A 26,789-nucleotide genomic window follows, 5' to 3' on the forward strand; every position below is an offset into this window, starting at 1 on the left:
ATAAGATAGAGAAGTGATTGAGAAAGACACTGGCTTTAGTTAACCTCTGGCTTCTACATGTGCACACATGTATACATGCACACATACATCTACATACAAAGAAGAATAGAAATAAGCAATGATGAATACTTGAGGGAACCAAACTTCCCCAGGCAATATCTCTGCCCTCTGGAGGGATGGTTTTATGCCAGTTGTTCTTGGTGTGAAAGGCATTTTTCATCCTCCTGGTTCTATAATACTGGAGAACTTGAAAACTGGATCATCTGCTTGTTCTAGAAGGGAAAGGATAGGATGTGAAGAAAGAAGCACATCATATGCCCTTGCCCTAACTCTGCTCTTTTTCTCACCTCCAGGGTCCTTCTGTGTGTTGCAGTCTTGTGGCATTATGCAGGCCCCCTGCCAGTGACCCCAGGCTTTTTATGGCTGTGAGACATATTCAAAGTTCAGGGTAAGTGACCATCTTTTACCCAGGAAGTGCCAGTTCATCTTCTGCGGAAACAAAATGAGGTGCCCCAGGATCAGGAAGAGTTCCAAAGCTGGCAGGCACACGTCCAGTGTCACCTTCCATGACAGCTATATGAGTTTGACAGAGAGGTCCCCTCAGGGGTGGGGAAGATGGCTCAGTGGGTAAAGTGCTTACCTTGCATGTAGGAGGACCTGAGTTCACTCCTATGTTAAGAAAAAAAAAAAAAAGTCAGTCATGTGCTTGCAGTCCCAGGAAGAGGAAGAGACAGTTGAACCCTTGAGGCTTAGGAACCAGCTGGCCTAGCCTACTTGGTGAGTTCTGGGTTCCATTGAGAGAACTTGCCTCAAGAAACAAGGTGGATGGCTTCTGAAGAATGACACCCAAGGTTGTCCTCTGGCCTCTACACATGCACACAGAAGTACTCACATACCTGCATACACACAAACATGCATATACATATACATTGACACAAAAAAAAACCCAAGAAAATCCTGTTTGTGGCTGATTGTGGGTCATAGCTACAGGAAGGTAACCTAATGCAAAGATGGCCCAGTTTGTTTGTAGAAGGACCAAAAAATGTCCCTGGTCACCCTCCCAGGCTACAGTGTCATCAGCTGCTAAGTACCTCTGCTGTTAGCATGCAGAAGTAGCCATGGGCACTTGATAAACATTGGGGATCACTGTGTCCCCATGAACCGTTGTTTACCTAAACAGTCATTAAGATACAGTGTACCTGAGGGACTTGGTTGCCTTTCATCCTCTGTTGCGTCAAGGTTGGGTGTCATCTGTGCATCTGAGACCTCACTGAGTACCAGTCACTCTGACCCTGAGCAAATGGTTTATGTGGAAGAAACAGGACTTTTGAACTGGTACTCCTCCTACCTGCCAGGGAGCTGCCAGGATGAGACAAGATAGGCTGTGTGTGGAAGGGCTTCCTCCCACATATGGGGAAAACTCCCCTGCCTCCTCCCAGTCACCTTAGCTTTTATGCACTAAATGAAGGTTTACGGAGTGCTCTTTTGTGAGAAATGCGGTCTGTGTGCTCCTTCTGTGTTACAGTTGATGGACAAGCTGTTGAAATGTCTCTTTAGTATCAAATATGGATGAAGGGATATGCAGGTAGATTATGGCAGGCTAAAGATCAAATGCCAATGAAGAACGATTAAATTTCCTTTAATCATCAGAATCTGAGAGGGCTTTAAGATCTTCCACCTTTAATATAGGCCTTAATAAATAATAATGCTTTGGATGTCTGCAGTATGTTTGAATTTCACAAGTCTTGCATGTCAAAACATATAGACAGGCTAAGCAAATCTACTTCTCTGGGCCAGCAGTTCTAATTAAGAAGGAAAGTCAAACAAACAGCTCTGAGAATAGAGGGTGGAATCACAATCCCAATTTGTGGATTTTCTAGTGCCCCCCCCAACACACACAGAAAATTGTAGTATAATCTGAAGGTTTTTTTTATATCATTATATCATTTGGAAATTGTTTTGTTGGGGGATTTTTTTTTTTAATCTTTTTGAGACAGGGTCTCCCTGTAGCCCCAGCTGTCCTGGCACTCACTGTGTATACCAGGCTGGCCTTGAACTCACAGAGATCTGCCTGCCTCTGCCTCCCGAGTGCTGGAAATTGTGTTTTTATAATTGATGCTACCGTGGATAGGTATAAAGAGTTGCCTGTGTGTCCTCGCTCATAAAAGATAACTGGAAAGAGCAGTTTGTATGTTCTATTAGCTGCTTGGCCTGCTCAAGTCTGCTACTGCTTCCTTAAGTTCACATGATGGCTGCTGGCTCTCCAGCCATTGCTTCTAGATCCTACCAGGGAGAGATAGGAGTAGCACCCCAGCAGAGGCAGGTCCCTTTGCAGAGCTTCCTCTGAAGCCTCACTCGTGACTTCTTGCTCATGTTCTCTTAGCCAGCTCTTACTCTAAGGACTCCTGAAAAATGCAGCCTTAGCCATGAGAAATGTGGTGCCCCAGATGAATCTGAGGAAGGAAACGTGAGCGCTTGCTGAGCTACCCTGGGGGGAATGTACAAGAAGTTGTGAGGTGTACTTGTGCTGACTTGGTCTTGTTTGAGTTATTGAGTTCTAGTATTTCAGCCTATTTGATTCTTAGCAGAGATATGTGTCCCAGTAAACATGTTTGGATCCTCATGTTTCTTTCTTTTTTAAAAAAATATTATTTTTATTTTATGTGTGTGAGTATATTGCCTGCATGTGCGTAAATGCACCTGTGATGTGCAATGCCCAAGAAGGTCAGAAGAAGGTGTTGGATGCTCCTGTAACTGGGGTTACGAACGGTTGTTAGCTACCATGTGGGTGCTGGAAATCAAACCCAGATCCTCTTCAAGAGCAGCCAGTACTCTTAACTGCTGAACCAGCTCTCCAGCCCTGGATCTTCATGTTTCTTACAGTGCTATGTCAACTCTTAGACAAGTTGTATTTTAAGTGCCAGCATGATGTCCTAATGACATGGCTAGCAGATTCATACCTAGTGTGTGTGCGAGAGACAGGGCTCAGAACCCTGCTTTGTTCCTTTCTTCTCAAAGACAAAGATGTGACGACTTTTCTCCATCCATCCCTGCCACTGGCTGCTCTGCACGTCTACAGAACTCTTCCTGAGGGTGACAAGTGAGTTGCCCCAGTCCAAATGTTCTGTTTTAGATGGGCCTGTACATGATTCCGGTGAAAATTGCCACCTTGCACAATGAATAGAATGAGATTTGCCTGGGTCCTGTTTGTCCTCTCCCAGCCATGTGGGTGCTCATGAGCTGCAGGGTATTTGCTTGTTAACACAGTTATAATACTTGCTAAGGACACAGGACTGTAGTATGGCCAACACGGAATGTATTCAATGAAGTTCGGTTGGCTGAGATTCAGATCCCCGTTTTCCAATTAGTGTCTGAGTAACCCTTAATAGGCTGGAAAATCATTAACATCCCTGAGTCCTACCTGCCTCATCCAGAAAGTGAGCACAGGGCTTAGTACTTAGCACTAAGGCTAGCACTTAGCACTGAGCCTAGTACTTAGGGGAGAATCTGGTACCTGATAGAAAGTAAGACAGTATGGGCAAAGAGCGCAGCACAGATCCTGGTCCTTAACCAACACCATCATTGCTGGCTTACAGGTTTTGGAAGGTTAGAGTCTGCTGTTCTGTGACTGGATTATGGACAGTTGTCTGCTGGGTAGAAGATGCACGTTTCACAGCCAGTGTTTCTGGGCTGGTGTTCCCTTATAAATGAATCTGCAGTTTTAGAAGGCATAGGATCCAAGGACCCCCATCGCCGTAAATCCAGTTGAGCAGCTCCACTGACAGAGCAGAAAGCTCTAGGTTGTATTTGGATGGAGTCCCCCAAGATGTGCAGTTCTTTTCTTATTCCAGTCTGTGATCCCAGCACTGTCTGCTGGCTCTTGGCCTTTGGTCAAATTGCTTTTTCTTTCTGGGCGTCGGTTTCCTTAGTGAGGTGGGGATAAAGGCATCACCCAGCTCACAGGGTTTTTGCTAGGGTTAATGTGGTGCAGGCCAAACACTCTGTGCCCAGAGCCTGGAACATGGTGCCAGTGCTGTCAGTTGGATAGATCCCCAAGGGCTGCTGGAGTTCACAATGCACTTGTCTTGTTTCTCTACTTTACACTTTCTTTATTCTTTATTTCTTTTCTTTTTCTTTTTTATGATAATGGGGCAGGTGAGGAGGTGAGATAGAGGCTCAGCCTCCACAGTACTGAGATTACAGCATGCAGCCATGATACCCAGCTTGCACTCTTGATTTCGAAGGTGGCAAGGAAGACAGAGATCTGATTCCCAGTGATGTTTGTTTGTTCACATTTCATGAAGTGACTGAACTGTATGTAAAACAGAAAGCAAGAAAGAATGGGCTGCAGAGACGCTCAGTGGGTAACAGGTTAAGAGCAGTTTGTGCTCTAGCACGAGGACCTGAGTTCTGATCCCCAGCACTAGTATAAGAAGCCAGGCATGGCTACTCATGTCTGTAATCCTAGCACTAGAGGTGGTTAAAAAACAAACAAACAAACAAAAAACAAACCCAGCAGGTCCAAACGACAAACTCCAGGTTCAGTGAGTGACTCTGTCTCAAGGGAGCAAGGTAGAAAGCCATGGAGGAGGACACTCAGTACTCAGTGCCCATCTCTGGCCTCTGCATGTATGCTTGGGTAAGTGCATCCTCCCACATGTACACACATGTAAGGACCATGTGCCCATACACATACATGTACAAGTGAAAGGTGGTCTGCTTGCTGTTATGCTTCCTTGCTGACCATTGGCTTTTCTCAAATCATTTGAGGCAGAAACATTAAACATGGCAGCACCTTGGAGCTGGTGCTTAGCCACTTCCCCAGAACCTTGGCAGCTCATTGTGCTACCCTTTAACCACCTCTCTGGGACCATTTCATTCATTGTTAGCCAGAACTGAAGATCTGCCCGGCAGCAGAAGGGATCTTACGTTGTTAGAATGTCTCTCCTGTGTTGTTAAAAGCACATTCGATCCATCAGTCCTGAATCTTCATGCTTTAGTCATTTGATAGAAAATTCAAATCTGCATAGCTAGGAGTTCACAGTTCACCTTTATCTGTTAGCCCCTTTCCCCTACTTTGAGAAGATGATAGGTTATTTCTGAGATATTGTTCCTTCATATCTGTGGTTATCCCATGTGGCTCAGTGTAGATTTGTTACATGAATGACAAAGCACAGAGAATGGTGCTCCCCCATCACATAATTTCTGCTGGTAAAAGATGAATATATCTAATCTTAAGTCCTGTTGACATTAGTTTTGGATTGGCTTTCTAAGAAATCAGAATTGCCATTTATTGATTTAAGTTCATATAGTTTCAACATATAAAATAAAAAGACATCGTTAAGATATTGTATAAGAGGGGTTGGGAAATGGCTCAGTCAGTAAGGTTCTTGCTGTGTAAGCATGAGGACCTGAGATTGGATCTCCAGCTCCCATGGAAAAAGCCAGGCACAGCAGGAGGTACCTGTAATCCCAGCCCTGGGGAGGTAGAGACAGGAGGATCCCTGGAGTGCCCTGGCTAGCCAGTCTACCTGAATCAATGAACTCCCCACTTAATGAGAGACCTTGTCTTAAAATTTAAGATGGAGCTGGATGTGGTGGTGTGTTGGGGGACCCTGCTGCTAAGGTTGCAGTCCACCATGTCTGGATAGCTCTAAGGAACTCTGTGCTGTATGGAGGACTCCCTTTCTCAGCGGGGGCTTCCTGTTCTCTGCCTGACCTTATCTGGAAAGTGCCTCCAAGCACAGGTGCCTGGCCTTGTTTGGAACATGACCTTGGCATAGTTGCCTGCAAAAAACTGCCCCTAGTTTTTTCTTTATTACAATTAGGCATTGCACTAGAGCCAGATGATAGGGTCCTCCTGCCACATTCAAATAAAGCATACCATGAACACCTATCAGGTGAAGCTTTGGCTGCCATCTCCATCCTATATTTTTCCCTGACCCCCACTGAATAAACGAGCTGTATCACTGAAACTGACTCCCAGGAGGTCGTTTCCGTCATGCTCACTGGCCATCCTGACCCCATTCGTCGCTTCTGCTCCCTTTGTTCTCATGGCTCGGTGGCCAATGGCCCACAAGGGGAGGGAGAGACCCACAGTGGCGTGCCTCAGCACTCTGGAGGCAGAGTCAGGCAGATCTCTGTGAGTTCAATATCAGCCTTGTCTGCACAGAAAGTTGCTGGCCAACCAGGGCTACATAATGAGGCCACGTTTTCAAAATAAATAAATAAATAGTAGAGAGTGATCAGATATAGATCTCTGGTCTCTGCATGTATACACCTACACATGTACACATATATACAAATGCATTTACTCACATATCACACAAACACAATACCCAAACCCAAAACATTGTGTAAAGTATCTGTATTATTCTTTTGGGGTAAGAAAATGATTGAACCCAATGCGTGTCAGTTAAGGAAAGCAAACAAATTAGAAAAATCTTTGATTCAACTCCTCCTTAGGCTTCCCGAGTAGCTAACACCCACTTTTTGGGCCTCCAAAAATATTTAACACCCCTGTCTCTAAATATCATTTGAGAATGTCAAATAATAATTCACGGAAGGGGAACTAGGTCGTACACTGGGAGTCTGGGTGATCTCTGTTTGCACAGGAAGCCTGCCAGCCTGGACCCACCCCTCTCTGCCCTCTCCAAGGTCCCCCTGTGTCAGCAGGAAGGCCTGGGAGCTTCGTTGACTTTTTTCTTCTGTGTTTTCAAAGTTGGCTGCCCTGTGTGAGTCTAGCCAAGTGCCATGGGCCCTGGGTGCCAGGCGACACTGGCTGAGTTGCTGGGGTTGGAGTTTTCCATAGCAGCTTTCAGAGCTTACTTCGGCCCTCTTTCTTCATGGGCTGAGGAACCCTGTCTTTATCCTTCTGTATCTTGTCATTCACTTGTGTGACACAAATTCATTCTCCTACTTGGGGCTGGCATCCCAAACATGGTGATCATTTTATAATACTCTTCCTCTCAGAAGTCATGCTGGGGGCTCTCAGGTATATGGGACTAGAGGAACTGACCTTGAGCACTGTCTCTGTTGTCAGCTTTGTGGGATAACAAAGTTCCTGTACAAAGAAAGCACTGAGAGACGGATGCCAACCCCCCCCCCCATTCCTGTCCTTGTCCTGGTCCCTGTTGCCTTGTCTCTTTCTATTTTGTGATGGTACTGGGGATAGAACCCAGAGCTTCATACTTAGCAAGCACTCTGCCACTGAGCTGCATCCTCAGTCCCCCAAAATTTTTGTTCATTTCCCCCCAAAATTTTTCTAAACTCAGAAAAGCCTAATGGTAAGGAGCTCCAACCCAGAACATTTAAAAGAAACAGTCCAGTTTGAGATGTTTGCCTAGTCATTACTACTTTTTAGTGAGAATTAGGTATGTGCCAGACAAGACTAAGAACTTGTTATTTATTATCTTGGAAAAGCTGTGTGGAAGTTAGGCTTCTAAAAATTCACGCTACAGGTGAGGAAATGGAGGCAGAGGGAAGTACAGAACGCTGGGAAGTACGGTACCCTGCCCACACCTCTGTACATGAGGAGAGCGGCTGGCATTTGAACCCAGTCTGTTTCTTCTGGTCCTGGCTCATTACCAGTGGGTCAGTCAGTCTCTGTATGTGTGTTTTTTCATGGTATTGATTTTACTGTGCACACAGCTTTCTCTCTGGGACTGTGTACTACATCTTGAGCTGGTGTACATCAGTGCTTGATCTCTATATACTTTTTTCAAGTACTTCTTTTTTTTTTTTTTTTTTTTCCTGATACAAGAGCTGTGGGAAGTGAAAAGATGTCTTGGTAAGCACAGGAACCAGGGCACCCTTCTAGCTCCAGTTGGTGTATCTGTTAAGACATTTCCTCTCCTCTCTATCTTTTGAGTCATTTTTGCTGTGGTATGTTATTCTAATTAACCTCACATCTGTAGCCCTCATTTTATGTTGCATTAGCCTCTGACCAACCAACAATTGATTTGTTCCACTCAATCACCTGTGTGAAAAAGTGGGGCTAGCCAGAGGGTGTCCTGCCCAGGTCCTCTACCTGGGGTAGTTTTCCAGCAAGTGGGGTCAGTGTGTTCCCTTTGTATCTGAAAGCATTCACCTGGGAAGCTTTTTGTTGACCACCATAAAGATGTGGGCCATGTAGAAATAACCTGGACTCTACTGTTAGAAAAAGCCTGGCGTTTCATGGTCAGTAGTACAGATTCACAATCTATGCACCATGGACAATGTTAATAAAACAGGCCAGAGGATGCAGGGAAGCCAGTTGCCTGGAGTCACAGATAAGCAATTTTAAAAATATATATTTATTATTTTTATTTTATGTGTATGAGTGTATTGTCTGCATGCCAGTAAGTGTACTTATTGCCTGAGGAGGTCAGAAGAAGGCGTCAGATTCCCCTGGAACTGGAGTTGCACATGGTTGTTAGCCACCATGTGGGTGCTGGGAACTGAACCCAGGTCTTCTGCAAGAGCAGCCAGTGCTCTTAACTGCTGAGCCATCTCTCTAGTTCCAACAATTTTTATTTTTAAGTCTTCAGCTACCTATGTTTCTGTGTTGACTCAGAGCATGGACCACTTTTTTTCCTCATGTTTGTTTGTTTGTGATGCGTGTACATGTGAGTATGCATGTTGGTGTGTGTGGAGTACACATGTTTGTGTGTACATGCACAGCTTGTTTTGGGGTTCCCCATCTCTGTCTTCTAAACACTGGAATGGCAGAATGGGCACTATACCCACCTGGCATTTGTATAGGCTCTGGGGATCTGAACTCTGTGTGGAAAGAAAGCACTGAGCCACCTCCCTAACTCTGTGGAGCACTTTTCATGTATTTGTGCATTCATTTGTGAAGCCGCTTGTCAGTTTTCATTGTGACTTGCCAACTTATGCATAAAGGGGATTGGATGTGCTCATAGTTTTAAAAAGTGGGACAGCCAAATAAGCTTTCTAGAGTATCTGACCAAGGAGCTAAGATGGTGCCATTGTGTCTTGATCCCAGTCTGATGGCTGTACTGTGTTTCATGTGGCATGTCCTTACAGGAGTGTTTTCTGGTTATAGCCTGGTATGAATATATCTGTTTTGGTGAAACTTCAGCAGAAAGAAATCTATTCTTTTAAATTTTTTACATTTATTTATTGAGAGAGAGAGAGAGAGAGAGAGAGAGAGAGAGAAAGAGAGAGAGAGAATGAGAACTTGTGCCATGGTATGTGTAGAGAGAGAATGAGAACTTGTGCCATGGCATGTGTAGAGATCAGAGCTCATTCTTGAGTGTCAGTCTTCAGGGGACGTCTACCTTTTGTGTGCCACAAGTCTCTTATTAGCTTGGAAGTTCACCAGGTAGGCTAGGCTATCTGGCCAGTAAGCTCCAGGGATCCACCTCTCTCTGCCTCCCGTTGTTGTTGGGATTACAAGTGTGCACCATTACATGTTTTGCATGGGTTCTGGGGATCAAACTTAGGTCTTCACACTTGCAAGTCAAGCACTTTACTAACCGAGGTATCTCTCCAACCCTCTGTGATTGGTTGTGTGTGTGCTACATGCCTGTCTCTGAACTGTTGGGGCTGGAGCGGAACTAGTGATGATCTCCTTAGCCTGGGACAAGTCTCACATCCATCTGTAAAGCAGCAGGTAGTGTTTGACGCTGAAAAACAATGGGCTATAGGTAGAAGGGTGCTGGTTTAGAAGGCAGGGCAGAATCCTGGGGTGGGGGACTGCGTGTTTGGTGGTCTAGCTAACATGTAATTGCCCATCATCATTGAAATGTTTCCCATGACCTTGCTTGCCCAGTATTTGAGCATCTCAAGTGATCTTCTTACCTTGAAAGTGGGCTTTGCTTCAGAAATACGGTCACTGTCCTGCACTCCAAAGCTTGGAGTCTGCTCACTGTTGTCTGATTTCTTCCTCTTCATCCACCTACCATGTATCACTGGGGGTCCCAAGGAAAGAGATTTGATTTCAAAATTCCACTGTCAGATCAACAGAGAAGGATCTGGTGGGTTGTATCTGTGTTTGAGGAGGTGGTAGTTAGAGTAGTAGAAGGCTTCATGGAAGGAATGAACTTGGCTAGGCCCCAAAGAGGAATAGGAGTTGCCAGAGGGCCAAGGGGAAGAAAGTCACATTGGTGGACTCTCTCAAAATAAAACATGTATTATATTCCCTTGTGCAATGAATTGCCTAGAAAAAGTGGTTTATATACTGTTGTAACTCAGTTAAAATTCATGTTTTTTTTAAAGATTTATTATTTTTATTTTATTTGTATGTGTGAATGCTTGCATATAACCATGTGTACCATGTTCATGCAGGTGCCAGGAGAGGCTAGAAGAGGGTGTTGGATCCCTTGAAACAGGTACAAGCAGTATAGAACTGCCTGATATGGGTGCTAGGAACTGAACTCAGGTCCTCTGCTAGAGCCATAAGAACTCTTAACTGCTGAGCCATCTCTCCAGCACTACATTTCCTAAAGTCTCATTAACCATATAAATGATCAGAAGGAGCAATTCAAAAGATACTTTTTTATGGGCAAGCCACATGGCATCTCTTAGGTCAGCCTCATCTTTTAGTAAGCACACACTATGTCACAAATAAAGCCTGGCCAGGCAAAATTTTGGGGAATTACTTCCCTAAGAATCTCAAAGGGTTTGAATGTTCTTTTCTTTTTCATGCAGCCAACATCCTTGGATAAAAATCAAAATATTCTGGTCTCTGTTTTCCCATCTAGTACCTGATGGTAAAAATAGTGCCTTCCCAAGCATTCAGCTTGACACTGACTGTAAAGTTTTTCCTTTTTCTGTTTTGGTGTTTTGAAGCAGGGTCTCACTATGTAATCCAGGTGGGCCTCAAGCTCCAGATCTTCCTGCTTCAACCTCCAGCATGTTGGGATTATTGACTTGTATTACCGCACCTGGATTGCAGTAGCGAACACTGTGTGGTTGGCACCTGTAATGCACAGCTTGTACACTCTGGTTCTTATCAGAGGGCATGGATGGTTTGTAACTTCAGCAGTGGTCAAAGGCTTAGAAATCACTGCTGGGTATAGTGGTACACACACCCCCATCTTAGCACTCAGGAGGCTGAGGCAGGCAGAGCTCTGTGAGTTTGAGGCCAACCTGGCCTCAACAAGTTCTACATAGTAGGGCCTGTTTGAACAAAACAAAACATCAAAAAGTCAATTCAGGTATATGTCCCTCTAACTAGTTTATATAAAAAACCTTTTTCCATGTGCCCTGGACAGAATTCATTTTGGGTGTTTTTTTATTTTTATTTTTATTTATTTATTTATTTATTTATTTATTAAGTGCTAGAAGTGTAATACAGAGTCGAACAGTTATTTGAAGCTGTTAAAGATGGTGAGATTTGGGGCAAGAGAGACAGCTCAGCAGTTAAGAGCACTGGCTGTTCTTGCAGAAGACCCAGATTCAAATCCTAGTGCCCACCTGGCAGCTAAGAACTGTTTGTAACTCTAGTTCCACAGGATCTGACGCCCTCTTCTGTCCTCCACAGGCATTGCATCACATGGGTGCACTTACACACATGCAGGCAAAACACTCATACATATAAAATAAAATAAAGATGGTGAAATTTAGCAAAGAACTTTAACTTCACATGCTTTTAACACTTCCCTGAATTAATAATTTCCATGTCCATCATATTTTCTCCTTGGCCCAGGATTCATCCCATATCTGGATCTTGGCAAATGATGACTTGGTTAATTAGGCAGTCTGTTAACTCTGATTACAAAGTTATAACAGATCAGCATCAAAGCATCACTGTGCAATTCGGACTAAAAGGCTCTTCATTTTGTCAAAACAAAATTTACATTTATGATTAAGTACATTCAAACCCATTACATTAAAACGATGCATCTCTTAAGGAAAATTTTATAAAGGATAAAGAATTATTTCCTCCTCCCAGTTATTTCTTTTTTTATTGTGGCATTCATCACATTCTCTCTTACTAGGAATACCCTTAAAATCTTGGAATTTCCTTTTCAGGTGTGAAAATTATAGCTGATTTAGTCCCTGTGTTACAGAAGTATGGCAGATGTATTAAGGTTTTGTTTTAGTGTAATTTATTGCGGTGGCACATGCTTGTTCTGACCACAGTGGCCTCTGATACTGGAGTCACTTGGAGAGATAAAACTTGGCTGGGTGGAGAACAAGTGTATTCCATTAAGGCTGGTTCTCTTTCACAGCTGAAGGCACTGATGGTTATTAAAGACCACACACACACACACACACACACACACACACACTCACACACACGAGAGAAGGAAAGTTAATACATGCATAAAAATAAAGGAAATGAACAGATAAGTCAACACAAGAATAACCTCCCAGGTATCAGAGATCCTGTAGTTTGTGTTTGTAATTAGTCCTTAGGATTTCAACAGATTCCAATATCATGTAGCTCAATGGACCTCATCTCTCATTCCCTCTTCTGTTGCATGCACCCACCTGTGTACACTGATGCACACAAGCACACATGCATTTGTACACATATACTCATAGGAATTGGTGTCTCAGAGGCATGTCATAAGTATTTGTTGGACACTGATGGGTACAAAAGTTTTAACACCAGCAAACTCCGTGTCCCAGCCTCCTAAGCACTCCTGGATCTGCCCAGCCACTGGGACCTTAGCTGATATGACAGTCATTGGAGTGTAAGTGGAGGTGACAGATTTAATAGATAAATATTTCATAAACTTACTGACATCTACCTTTATATGAATTTCTGTGTTCTATGGGAAATAGAGAAAGCAAATAGAGAAAATGTTCCTTGTGTATGTGTATACATGCATGTGTTTGAGATAGGACAGGAGGGAGGGAGGGAAGGAAAGTGTGTGTGTGTGTGTGTGTGTGTGTGTGTGTGAGAGAGAGAGAGAGAGAGAGAGAGAGAGAGAGAGAGACTGAGACTGACTTTGACTGGCCTGGAGCTTGCCCATTAGGCTAGCCTGGGTGGTTCCTGAGCTCCAGGGAATCTGATCTACCTGTCTCTGCTTCCCATGTGCTGGGATTACAAGGGCACAACACCATGTATAGATTTTTCTTTTTGTTTTTTCATGAGTGCTGAGGTTTGACCTCAGGTGTTTCTACTTTTCCATCTTCCCATCCAAGAAAATGTTCTTCATATTTCCCAAAGTTGGTGTTTGGTTGATTGCTATTACTGAACTGACCATAGGCCAGAAGTAGTAAACCTAAGGGCCTTGATTTTCCTCTGTTATGGCATCTGGTATATGAAAACTGGCTTTGCTTGATCCAGAAGATTGCTCTGCTATTGAAGGCAGTTGCAGAACATTGCTCAACTCAGAATGGCATTTGGGGTTCTGTGAATCTGATTATTTTTCTCAATTAGGAACATTTGACATTAATCATAGGTGACTCTTATTTGGGGGGGGGGTTGCTGTCTGTTCAAAGGCAAAGTGGGCTTTGAGGCTCTCATTTGGCAAATCTGAATGACAGCATGATACTTCGTTTCCTGCTAGCTTGTCTCTTTTCTAAAGAAGGAACCAAATAAGGGATTTGAAAACCCAAACCTTTCTTGATTATATTCATTCTCATAGTCATTTTCAAAGAGGCAGTTTGACACAGATGTTATCTGGGACATTTATAACAAGGTCATGTTTTCAATCAGAACTTTAATTTTTATTTTATTTAACTTAGTTTTTGTGACTCTGGCATTTGAACCCGGGGCCTCACACACACCCTCTAGGCCTTCTACCAGAGAGCTACATCCCCAGTCTTGATTTTGTTGCTGTTGCTTGCTTTTTTCCTTCTGGAGATAGAGCCTCCCTGTTTGTATCCCAAGCAGGCCTAGAACCATGATCCTCCTGCTTCAGCCTCCCACGTGCTGGGATTACAGGCATGGCTGTAGCATTGGTCTGAATTTTTTGTTTTTATTTATATGTGTGTGTATGTACATGTACATGTTTGTGTGTGAATGTCCATATGTGTATGCTTGGAGTGTGTGCATGTGTATGCACTTGAAGGCCAGAGATGAACATCAGGTGTCTTCCTTTATCACTCTCTGCTTAATTTTTTAAATTAATTGCTTTGTGTGTGTGTATGTGTTTGTGTATGTGTGAATGAGCACATGCCATAGTACATACATAGAGATTAAACAATAACCTTGGTTGTTGGTCCTAGCCTTCTGCCTTGTTTGAAACAGAGTTTCTCTTGTTCCCAAGGTTCTCTTGTATGAAGATAGCTATCTTTTGAGCTTTGGGAAATTCTCCTGTCTCTGCTTCCCATCTCCTCGTAGTGGCACATAGGGATTACAGGTGTTTGCATTCCTGCAACCAACTTTTATGTGGGTTCTGGGGATTCAAACTCAGGTAGTGAGGCTTGCTGGCAAATACTTTATCCAGAGCCATCTCCACAGCCTCACCTTATTTTTTTGATACAGGGTCTTTCACTGAACCTAGAACTCACTGATGTGGCTAGACTGACTGGCCTGTGAGCTTGTGGCAACCCACTAAGCTGCATGCTGTGGCTCCTGGGTTTTTACATGGGTACTAGAGATCTGAATCCAGATCCTCTTGCTTGCATGAGAAGCACTTTATCATTTCACAGTTCCAGGTGTTCATTTAAAAAATTCTTTTATTTATTTTGTGTGTGTGTTTGAGTATTTTGCCTGCATGTATGTGAGGGCACCCATGTCGCGCAATGCCCACAGAGACCTGAAGAAGGCATAGAATCCTCTGGAACTGGAGTTATAAGCAGTTGTTAGCCACTATATGAATGCAGGTAACTGGACCCATGTCCTCTGCAAGAGCAGCCAGTGCTCTTAACCACTGAGCCATCTCTCCATCTCCCCACCAAATTTGTATTTTTAGAATATAGCATTGGTTTCCCACATTATGCATAAATAAAAGTTTTAATAATAAGGCAAGAGAATCATCTAGAAAATGGCCACCTAAGGGCTGAGATGAGAAGTGAAATCACTTGGATTTTAAGCATCCTTAGAGACAGAAAACACCCTACCTACATCAGTGATTCCCAGGAAATCTCAAAGGCAACATGGAGGAACTTTCTGGATGAAGTGCTTTCTTAATGAATAGGGCTGCATTCGGACTCTTTGCAAGGCTGGATACTGTTACTGTGTGGTTTTATTAATTGGATTTATTCCTTTAAAATGACCGTGGATGAAAACAACCACCTCTTCTGTGGTCATGGTGAGCAGATGTTTACCGTAATTCTTCAGTCAGTGAAAAAAAAAAAAAAATGGCTCTTCCACCCAACACAAACAGCCACGTTGGCCTGGCTCAATCCAAGCCTTGGCATTAAGCTTTTACTTTATATATCACAGTTCCAGTCCCACAGTGTTTCCAAGTGTGAGGCTTAGATCACCAGGTTCCACATCTGCAGGAGAGACTTGCTCACAGAGATCTATTATGTGAGGGCTTCATTCTTAGACTGATTTTGGCCTTGGCCCTTCCTCATTGAGACCAATATCCCATATGTAAGCCTCTGTTTTTCTTGCCTCTTCATACCAGATCCCCCCTTCATTCTTTTAAGTTCTTTCTTGGGCCAGTGGCCGTGCTGTGGGAGATTTTGATAGTAGGAATAATTTCAAGATTTACTTTCTTCATGGGAGAACCTCCTTTCTCCTGGGTGCCCTATGCAATCAAAGATGTCTCCTTTTCTCGGAGTTTATGTTTGGAAAAACACCGTTTCTTACTACATACAGGCTTACTTGACTACCTCTCTGCTGGCTTTCACCCATTCCTGTTTCTTATGAGCACCCATGATCGTGGACCCATAGAATCTCTGCCCATACCTTCCCCTCATGGTTCTGTGTGGTGTTGGAGAACCAGCTTCTCCTCCACATGACCCTGGATTTCCCCATGGAAGAATGCTGCTTGTTCATGGGCAGGGCAGAAAGGAAATACAACAGCAGAATTTTGCTTTTCTTGGGAAACTCCTCCTCCTGTTGGAATGGGGTACTCTGGGTGGCTCTTCTTATTTTGTTTCCATCGCCAAAATAAGCAGGGATCTTGAATAACACCAGCACTGGAAAAAAGGAGTAATTTTAAAATTAAGGGAAACATATGTTCATGTTGAGAAAAAGAGAGCAAGAATGGAACACTGGATACTGGTCTAACAAAGCCAAGGTAGCTTCCTTTTCATGCAAGGAAACCAAGTTTGGATTGTTTTATTTTATTTTATAAAATAAGTGGCTTCCCCACATCCCCAAGTCTTTTCTTTGATCAACTTGTAAGTAAATCTTGAGTCTAGGGGGTATATAGATATATAGGGAATTAATTGCTATGTGTGACATAGAATGGAGTTTTTTTTATTTTGTTCTATTATTCTGTGATCTGTCATGTCTGTATTACTTAACTTTTCTCAGCCCTATGACAAAATGTCTGATTGAATCAGCTTGTGCAAGAGTTTTATGTTGGATCACAGTTTGGAGGGTTCAGTCCAACATGGCAGCTGAAGTACCCTGGTACATGGTGTGATGGTGGAACTTGAGATGGCTGGTCACACACAGCAGCAGACTGGAAACAGGGCTGATGAGCGAGGGTTGGAAACAGGGCTGATGATACCCCTAGAAGTCTCACCCCTAGTGACCCATATCTAGCCATGCCTCCAAAGGCAAAGATTCTACAGACTTCTGAAATAGTGCCACCCACTGGGGACCAGGTATTCAAACTCATGAGCCTAGGGGGACATTTTCCATCAAAACCACTTGGTTTGAGCTGACTGCCTTTGCTTGAAATCAAAGTTGAAATTGTCCAAATAGGTTCCTTATTTATTCTGACTTTAAGAGACTAGAAGAGTTGGAGTGTTGAAATGAACCAACGATGTCTGCTCTAGCTGTTTGCTTGATTAGTGGATGCATTATTTGTACTTTTAACTGATTCCAAAAAGTGTCTGTTGATGGAAACAGAGCAGACACTTGAGTGTTTCAGACTGTTTGTGGGTGGCGGGTCTTGAAAACGCAGCTAATTTGGAAAAGGAAAAAAAAAAGAAAGAAATTCCTTATTAATATTAAGGTTTTTTTTCATCTCCCAATATGACAACTACAGAGTTGGGGAGAAAGTCATCAAAGTTTCTCATTCCTCATTATAAATGAAATGCTTGGGTTTTTTAAATGTAGCTGTGAAAAAGGAAATGCCCCAGAGCATTCTGAGTATTGGCATATGTCTGTAGTATCCAAGCCACAGGGACATTAAAGAGATTGACAAGAACGGTTACCTTGGTTGTTCTGGAACTATTTGTGTAGAGTAGCTACATTGTTTTTGAGACGGCCTCAGTATAGCCTTGGCTGCCCTTGAACTCACTGCCTGCCCCCTTGCCTCTGCCTTCCTGAGTACTAGAATCTCAAGTCTCTGTGACCAAGCCCAGGGCTTATATACCTAGTTCTTTCTTTCATGTATAAAAAGTATGTCTGTGTCTACCTACTTAAGAGCTGTGAGAAAGCTGAGTTTCTTAGGAACCTTGCTTTGAGTTTTGGCACAAGGAGATACAGTAACTGTGACAGAATGGGTCCCAGTGTATAGTCAGTCTGTTTAATTTGAGTAGGAATCTAAAACAGCTATAATAATACCTACCCACCCCCTCCCCAAGGAAGCAAAGTCATGTGGAGTGTGCGTGAACTCTCACCTGAAGCTTGAAGGGTCAACTGTATTAGTTTCCCCTCTCCTTTCCCTCTGAAGCCCTCACCACTTACCCCTGAGCCATCTCACCATAGACAACATCATTGAAGAGTAAATCTGTTTATGCACACGCACACACACACACACACACACACACACACACACACACACACAATAAAGGAATGTCATTCTATTTCCCTTCAGTCCTTACAGTATGCTCTGATGTGTTATTTCCTCACTGGTTCTGCCCTGTGGGATTATTCGAGCTATCAAAGTGGCAGATGCCATCGCCATACCAGTGAGAAGTAGGAAGGGCCTGAGGGAAAGTGTCAGTAATACTGGGAATCCCCCAAAGTCCTGTTTAATAATTATAACGTGCCCGTTTATCAAGTCCTTATGGTACGACATCTCTTTTGGTAAGCAGTATTCTACCACTGTCTTAGCATATGAGGCAGTCACAGTTACTGCCTTCTTGGTAAAGAGGAATAAATTGAGACTTAGGGAGGTTAGCTATGTTAAATTGCCTGGGGTTATAGACATAGCAAATGAAACTGGGTAAGGAAGGTCTGCCTTTGCTCATTAGCAGCAGTGTATCTCTACCAGGTTCCAGATCCTGGTGCTGGGTACAGCTGTGTAGGATGGCTTTCCTAGGGGAACAGGGTGAGGGTAGATGATGCTTACTATATTTTTACTACTACTTGTTGACTAGAATTCTTTCATAATTTAAATATTTAAAGACATACTTCAGAATCAAACTTTGATTTCACTTAAAAACCCTATTTATTTATTTATTTATTTATTTATTTATTTATTTATTTATTTATTCTCCTTTGCCTTCTTGAATTCCCTAACTAGCAAGGATATGGGCTCTGTCCCCTTGTCTTTCTAGGGTTGGAGTTGTAGGTTTTTCTTGAATCACAGAGCATAGAGTCCCATAACTCCCTGTAGCCTTTAGGAACCAAGGCTCCTCTTTCCTTTTGTCTCCTCCCATACCTCAATTCACTCACTCTGATCTTGGTGGAGGCAATGGTGATTATTATTTTGTTACTGAGGTCATGAATATACCCTTCATCGAGAAGAGAGGTATCCTGGAACTGTGGAAGAGTTTCCTAATGAATGCAATTTCATTTCACGTGTATGTAGAAAGGAGCTTGGTGATAATAAGTAAAACACTCTGGGCCTCCTAGCAGGTTAAGTATGATAAGTTACAAAAGAAATTTGATTTCAAGAGTCTGGCTATTTGTACAACAGCAAAAGCTCTGGATTCAAATTGATTAAAAAAAAACTGTGGTTTTTAAAGCTGTATCTTCAACCTTAATGTAAAAAAAAATCATTGACAAGAGCTTACACTACCAGAAACTTCCATGATTGCATGACTTGGAGGTAATACAACTCCAAACTTCTGTCTTTACTGAGTAAATGTGATTGCTGGAGACATTGTTGAGTCTTATGATTGGAGAATCAAACCCAAGGTATGTTGGTGAATTTCGTATCTGGTTACCTAACTACAATTAGTCTTCTTTTTCATTGTTGGTATTTACAGCTATAAATTTCCCTCTGAGTGCTACTTTACCTGTATCTGATAAGCTTTGGCATGTTTTCAGTTTTGTTTATCTCAAGAAATGTACTAAATTCCTTTGTGATTTCTCTTTTGATTCTTTGGTTATTGATAATATGTTGTTTGAATCCTACATGTTTGGGATTTATTAAATTCTTATACCTGATTTTTTTATTGTATTCCATTCTAATTAGAGGACATAGTTTTACATTTATAAAGTTATGGTTTGGCAGTGTACAGCCCATCTTGAAGAAGATCCTTTAGATTGGTAGCCTTCTTTTGTTAGGTGAAGTTTGCTGTGGCTGGCTGGCTGGTCTAGCTGGTTCTTAATATTGCTTCTGCCTTCTGTTTCTTTATTGGTGGTGTGCCACATTCTGTTCCTTTAGGATAACTGAAGTTTGAAGTTTCCTACTACTATCATTGAATCATTTCTCTCTTCAGTTACGTCAGTTTTTGCTTAATGTGTTTTGAGACTCTGTTCTTTAAGGGTAAACTTTCTTGAGAAACCCAAAAGAAAGCATACCTGTTATGCCACCGCTCTCAGGATTCCTTCAGATTTAGCTTTTAGACAGATGATATAAAATAATGGTGAAAAGTTTAGAAATATCATGGGGTAGCTCTCTGACACTGGGGAAGACTTTCCTCTGTATTTAGGAAAACAGAAGTGAAGGGTTAGGGGCTTATTTAACCAGTGTATTAGTTTGTTATTACAAGCAGCTGTTGGGGTCCAGTTGCGGTCACATCAGCATTATCTTTATTGGCAGATGACCAGAGACTTCAATTTACCCAGATCCATCTTTCCTCTCTACTGTTCCCTTACTCTGTGTAGACTCGGACTAACTCAATACAAACATGTTCCATGGGAAAAAATATGCTTTTGATGTTTTAGCAAATAAGGATAAAATGCAATTTTCTCCCCATCGAATCTGGGACTCTACAACCCTCTCGGTGTGTCGGCTATGTGGCAAAGTCCAGGTGCGACTGTCATACAGAAATTGCTTTTCCCCCAAAATACAGAAATGTGAAATAAACCAATTTGGGCACAAGTAGCTTATGCTAGATTTACTTAGTATCTGTCCAACATCTCCCTGAGTTCATTGTATTAGGACTAATCAAAGAGTTGGGACCGCCTGGTTTCTGTGCAAATGCATAGGTCACATCTACATGGCCAGCACTACTGCAGATGGATTAGTTTTGCTAACAGTGTTATAGCCAAATATTTCTTATTTTTTCCCCTTGGCAGCTGTATTGTGAATTTATTCTAGATATATGTCAGTGGGAAGATTGGGTGGAGATTATATGCATACACATATACACATAGAAATGGTTTCTCACTGAAAGATCTCTGTTTATTTTTTCTGTTTGAGACAGAGTCTCATGTAGATCAGACTGGCCTCTAACTCACTGTGTAGCTGAGGATGACTGAAAATTCTTCAAAAATTTTTAAAATTAATTCTTTAATAATTTCATACATTGAATTTTGATCCTATTCACCTTTCTCCCTCTAGTTCTTGCAGATCCACTCCCACCTCCCTAGCTACCCAACTTCATGTCTTCTCTTTTTTAATCTCATGGGACTCAATTTGTTTTTTTTGTTTGTTAGTTTGTTTCGTCTTTTGGAGATAGGGTCTCCCTATAGCCCCAACTGGCCTGGAACTTGCTATGTAGACCAGGCTGGCCTTAAACTCACAGAGATCCACTTGCCTCTGCCTCCAAGTGCTGGAATTAAAGGTGTGCACCACCATGACCGGCCTATGGAGTTCCATTTGTATTGCCCATATCCTCCCATGTGGGGCCATCCCCTGGGGTGTGGTCAACTTACCAAGGGACACACCCTTAAAGAAAACTGACTGTCCATCTTCCAGAAACTGTCAATTGCTAATAGCTCCTGAGCCAGGGGTGACTTTGAACTTCTGAATCTGCTGTCTCTACCTCCTAAATGCCTACAGGTGTCCATCATCATATTCAATGTTTTTTCACTGAAAAGTTTTAAGTTATTTATCATTGCAAATATTTTTAAACTGTTTTCAAATCCCAAACCGTAGTTTGATGTTTGCTAATAAGTAACAGCATAGTTGAGCTGTGGTTTTAAATTTACTGTGAACAAAATAGGATTTTCAGAAGAGATTTTGCTTGTGGGCTTCCTTTGCTTTTATGATGGCCTACGTGAATTGTCCAGAGTTGATCCTTGATGGAAGAAGCCATGTGGTCCTGTATCTTCACTTGCTCTAAAAATGGACTGCTTGTCTTTATCATTTTGATTCAGTATGTAGCCTTTCTACCTGCTGAGCTTCCCAACAGCTGTCAACTAACTGCTCCAGCCCCATACTGCTACCAGCATCCCTGGTTCACAAATATGAAGTAAACAGAAAATCTTACTAATTTGAGCCCAGTGGGAACCTTTATACTGTAATGAGAGACTAATTTTGAAAGCACAGAGACATCTCACAAAAAATGAGAGCCAAATTTTCAAATGATATGAACTAACTAATTGAGAGCAAGAATAGTACTTAAGAAGAGCCAGATGCTGACACATCCAGGAATTGCAAGGGAGAGGCGAGTCCTCTGAGTGTAATTATGCCGTCTTAGTTGGGTTCCCTCCGATGCCGATCTGAGCATGGGAATGATAATGTACCTTACAGGACAGGTTTGTGGTTGAAGTGCTCCTGATTTGACAAATTGAACAGTGGTAAAGATGTTTGGAAGTTGTCCAGGTCCTTACTATTATTGATGTCAGTGAACTAGAAATCAGTGGTTAATTTGTAGTTGTTAATAATTCTTACAATGCTTGTGTTGTTGTAAATGTAACCGTATGCAGCACCAACTCAGCGGGATACGTTTTATGTTGTCAGCTACCTTTTGACATCATAATAGATTTCAGTTGCCAAATCTTTCTCCATAGAATAAATTGGAAAAGAGGCTGTACAGAATACTTGGACCATAGCCAGGTAAAAGTAAACATGGAATGGACATTCTGATGTGGAAAGATTCAGAGTGGAGTCAGGGAATTAGATGTGGTTGGGTTTTCTTTTTCTTCCTGTCAGTGGCTCATTCTAGTATCCTTTTCAAGGTAAGCATCTTTTATCCTAATTCAGAGCTAGTGTGCCCTTGGGGATATGGTACTTTGCACAATAACCCAAGTATCATTGGGAGGTTCTGATCTTCCAGACCCGCTGATAAGACCCCTCCTATTATCCTGGATTTTGGATTCTGTAGTGTTATATATTTTTTCTTATTACATTTTAGCATCCATTACTTTAAAAAATGTCAACTTTAGGGGCTGGAGCGATGGCTCAGCGGTTAAGAACACTGGTTGTTCTTATGGAAGACTGGGGTTCAAATCCCAGCATCCACATGGCAACTAACAACTGTCCATAACTCCAGTTCCAGGGGATCCGACAGCCTCTTCTGTTCTCCATGGGCATTGCACGACATGGATACACTTTCCTACATGCAGGCAATACACGGATACACATAAAATAAAAATAATAAATAAATAAATAATATTTTTTAAAATGTCAACTTTCTCCCAGGATAATAGAAAATATGGTTGGAAGGCTATTTTGTAGTTAAACTTTTTTTAAAAAACTTTTTTTCTAGTTTATTCAAGATTTATTCTTTATAATTATCCACTTCTGTGGCCCTGACCCTTGTCTACTGACAGTTGAGGAAGATAAGTGGACATTTGCTTTTGTATCCATTCATTCTCTGAGATTCTCTTTCTTGACCGCTAAATTACTTTTTACATATGAGCTAGTGGATATACATGGATGCACATGATTGTGAAAGGGTATCCTCGCATGTTCTTCCTCATAAGGAGTGCTGTTATCTTGAGACAGGGTCTCTTACTGGAACCTGGGGCTCACCAATTAGGCTAAGCAGACTTGCCAGGGATCCACCTATTTCTACCTCCCATTATAGGCATATGTTACCACTCCTAGCTTTTCATGTGGGTGCTGGGGATCAAACTCGGGTCCTCATGCTTGTTCAATGAGCACTTTACTGATTCTCTCTCCAGCTCCCAAAATTGCTTCCCCTGAAATTGATTCTTTTTAGCACCTCTGCTTTTTATGTAATATGTTTGGCAGCTCTTGCTTTGATATGTGTGACCAACTAGCCTCCCATCTCTCTTATGTCATTTACCCACTTACAAAAAAATTGTGACTCCACCCAACTTTTATCATTCCTTTTCACACACCTGCCTGGGATCTCTACAGAGGCCGATCTTCCAGAACAGTCACTGCGAGCTCAGCAGTAACACAGAAGAGGGAAGAGGCAGACCTCAGGATGGGCAGCAGGTGAAGGAGAGCTTCCTCATCATCCTTTTGTCTAATTAAGTTGTGTCTCTTAAGTGCTTTACTTGGTGTGTCCATTTGGCAGAGATTCTGCTGCTGTGTTTTGTTCCAGCCTTATCTGCTCTTGATATCTAATGAATGTTTAATGGTAATTGAAATGATCTGATCGGTTATCAGTTCTTCCACAGTGAAAAGAGCTTATTGACCTTTTCTCAGCACAACTGTATATTGTCCTTGGGATGGAAGGGATGCAGCTTTCTGGGTACCATGTACCAGCATCTCGCAGTCACATCTGTGGGACTGATTGGTGTTCTGACTATGCAGTGGTGCACAAAATTTCACATCTTTCTTTCATCTTTCATCTTTCATCTGGCTGATATCTGCCACTTGCCATTACTTCAATGAATAGTCAATGTTCACATATTTGGCATACAACAGATACTACTAAGTAATATATTTGGGGGTTATGGACTGTAACATTTTTAATAAAGTAAAAATGCAATAATGGGAAATGATTATGCCATCTTCCACTATACCCATGTGACCCGTAAGTCAGTCCTGTCTTCAGTTTCCTGTGCCAAAGTTGACCTAGATCCAGTCAGCACTTCTAATATGGCTCACATAAGCATGGGACTAAATTTTTTAAAAATAATTGATTTATCATTTTTTTAATATTTTTTTTATTTTTTAGAAGAAGCATTTCATTATAGCTTCAACGTACTCAATAACAATTTCCAGAGCAAAGATACATCTCTTTCAAAGTGGCTATAAAATTTTTAGATTCACAGTTGAATTAATACAGTTATTACAGTATTGAACTCAGCATAAACCCAGTAAGACACAATATTGAATGAGTTTTTAACCTTTAAAAAAGATCTCCATTTCATTCTAAAATATATTATTTCTTACAGAAATCCTCATTGTTTTTGCTAATAACACTTAGATGTTGGCGCATGCGTCTCTAATCTGTATGTATATGATTATTACTAGTCATGGTCGATTGCACTTGGATCATTGGCACTTGTGTATTTCATGTGTTTGAGTGTATTGCTTTCATGGGTGTAAGTGCATCCCTGTTGTGCAGTGCTTGCAGAGGTCAGAAAAGGGTGTCGGATCTCCTGGTACTAGAGTTACAGATGATTGTCAATATGTGGGTGCTGCGAACTGAACCTGGGTCCTCTGCAAAAGCAGCCAGTGCTCTTATGCTCTTAACCACTGAGCCATCTCTCTGGCCCCAAGGAACTAAATTTTAAGCTTTATTTAATTTAAAATTTACATTGCAGTTACCATATGTGGTTATTGACTGGACAATACTCATACATATGTCTGTGCACACATTTATATGTCAGTTATTTTAACATGGACATCCTTGAAACCACTATTTTATTCAAGAGATGAATCAAACTTCACCAGTCCAAGAAACCACTCACATGGCCTGTTGGACTCATGGCCTCTTCCAAAAATGACTTTTATAGTCATCACCTCCTGGGGTTTATGATCTTCTCCTGTCTGTGTACAGCAGCATAGCTTCACATAGCCCACTTTTTAAAGACTCAGCATGTCTTTTAAATTTCTTAAATTACAACTTTCTTGTCTATGTCTTTTTTCTTTTTTCAGTCATTACCTTTCTTTTGGTATGTTACTTTTCTTGTCTTGTGACAAAATACATGATGGAAGCAACTTGTGGGACACATGGTGTATTTTGGCTCATGGTTTCAGAAGTTTTATTACATCGTGACTTGGAAGGCCTGGTGGAGTATGTGGTGGGAGCCTGTGACAGAGCCTCTCCTGTACTGGTGGATCAGGAAGCAGAATGAACCTAACAGGAAGGAACCAGGTACCCCAAGGATCCATACACGCCATACACCCCACCCCACGACCTATTTCCTCCAGCTAGGCTCCATCTCCTAAAGGTTCTGTAGCTTCCAAACAATTGCGCCCCCAGCTGGGCAACAAGGATCAAAGCATGAGCTCATAGGTTGTTTTAGATTCAAACTTTGACACCCCACCGCTTGAGCTATGGAGTTTCCAAATAAGGATTTTGAGTGTGTCCTCAGTTCATCAGTGCCTCTGCCCTCTGTGTCCTCATCCTGACAGTGGAGTTCAGTCCTGTTTGGCCTATTTAGCAAAACTCTAGGTGATGGTAGGTCAAGAGGGACAGTATTCAGTGTTCAGCCTTACTTTTTATGCGGATGGGTCATTTATCCTGATTTCTTATATTTTGACAAGCTTACAGTGCATTTAAAACATTGTTTTACTAATAAATTGTTAAAGTAACATCTTTGAATATTTTGAGTGTGTTACTCTGTTTTCCCCTGGCATAATAACTGTCGTTAGTTTTTCTCCAGTCCGCTTTACTGTTGGTCATTTTGTGCAGATGTGCTTGAGGATGTAGTTTGTCTTTCAGTAGATAGTATCAGGTGGTCATGGTGAGCCACTCCTGTAGTCCTAACACTTTAGAGGTAGAGGCAAGATCAGGATCAGTTCAAGGCCAACCTTAGCTACACAGTGAGTTTGAGGTCAGCCCTAAGAACAGGAGACTATCTCAAAAACTAAACCCAAAGGAGACACACAATGTGTATAAAAATATCTCTGTCTCTGTCTCTCTATCTCTGTTTCTTTGTCTCTCTGCCTCATTCTCTTTGTTTCTCTCTTCAGACATTTTAAGATTTTACAAAAGATTTTTTTTCCTCTTCTTTTCCTCCTTCCTTCCTTTTTTCATGGGAAGCTATCTTGCTGTCCAGTGTAGACTGGCTTGAAACTCTCTCTAGTTCTGGCTGGCCTTACCTAATGCTGTTGTTCTCCTGACTTAACCACTCTGGTAGGTGAATTATAGGAGTACACTAGCACACCATACCTACATTTTTTGAGTTATAATTTTCAATATTTGGACAGTTTACATCCTTTAATTGCCTGTCAGAGATTTCTAGTTTCTGTATGTTAGATCCTCTCTACCTACCTTCCATATTTGATTTCTTCCCTTAAATTCTTTTTGTCTTTATTGTCATTTCTTTTTGGTTTTGAATTAATTTGATTATTTTAACTTGCTAGTTTTTTAAAAATTGTTTTTGATTCATTTGTTTTTACTTTATGTGTGTAACTGTTTTGCCTACATGCATGTAATTGCACCCATGTTATGCAGTGCCCACAGAAGTCAGAAGATGGCGCCAGATCCCCTGGAACTGGCGTTACAGACAGTTAGTTGCCGCTGCGTACTGAACCCGAGTCCTCTGCCAGAGCAGCCAATGTTCTTAACCACTGAGCCCTCTCTCTAGCCCCAACTTTCTAGTTTTTTAAAGTCATTTCTTCTATGAGTTTGTTCTCCATCCTAATGTACTCTTTGTTTCT

The 26,789-nt window shown here is 41.9% G+C and overlaps 1 protein-coding gene across 6 annotated transcripts in view; it reads left to right on the plus strand.

Moving 5' to 3' along the window:
* Positions 1-360: 360 nt before the first annotated feature.
* The window catches only part of Foxp1 (forkhead box P1), a 425,908-nt gene continuing 399,479 nt past the window's right edge, over positions 361-26,789 (plus strand). For 3 of the 6 annotated variants that reach the window (XM_008828278.3, XM_017796947.2, XM_017796948.2), the window contains exon 1: positions 362-448. The gene's annotated coding sequence lies outside the window, so the exon portion shown is untranslated. Of the gene's footprint in view, positions 449-26,789 lie in introns of all 6 variants that reach the window. The other 3 variants (XM_008828276.3, XM_008828277.3, XM_017796949.2) reach the window with 2 other exon arrangements.

The sequence above is a fragment of the Nannospalax galili genome, unplaced genomic scaffold, assembly GCF_000622305.1.
Source record: "Nannospalax galili isolate Female #2095 unplaced genomic scaffold, S.galili_v1.0 scaffold1013, whole genome shotgun sequence".
NCBI lineage: Eukaryota > Metazoa > Chordata > Mammalia > Rodentia > Spalacidae > Nannospalax > Nannospalax galili.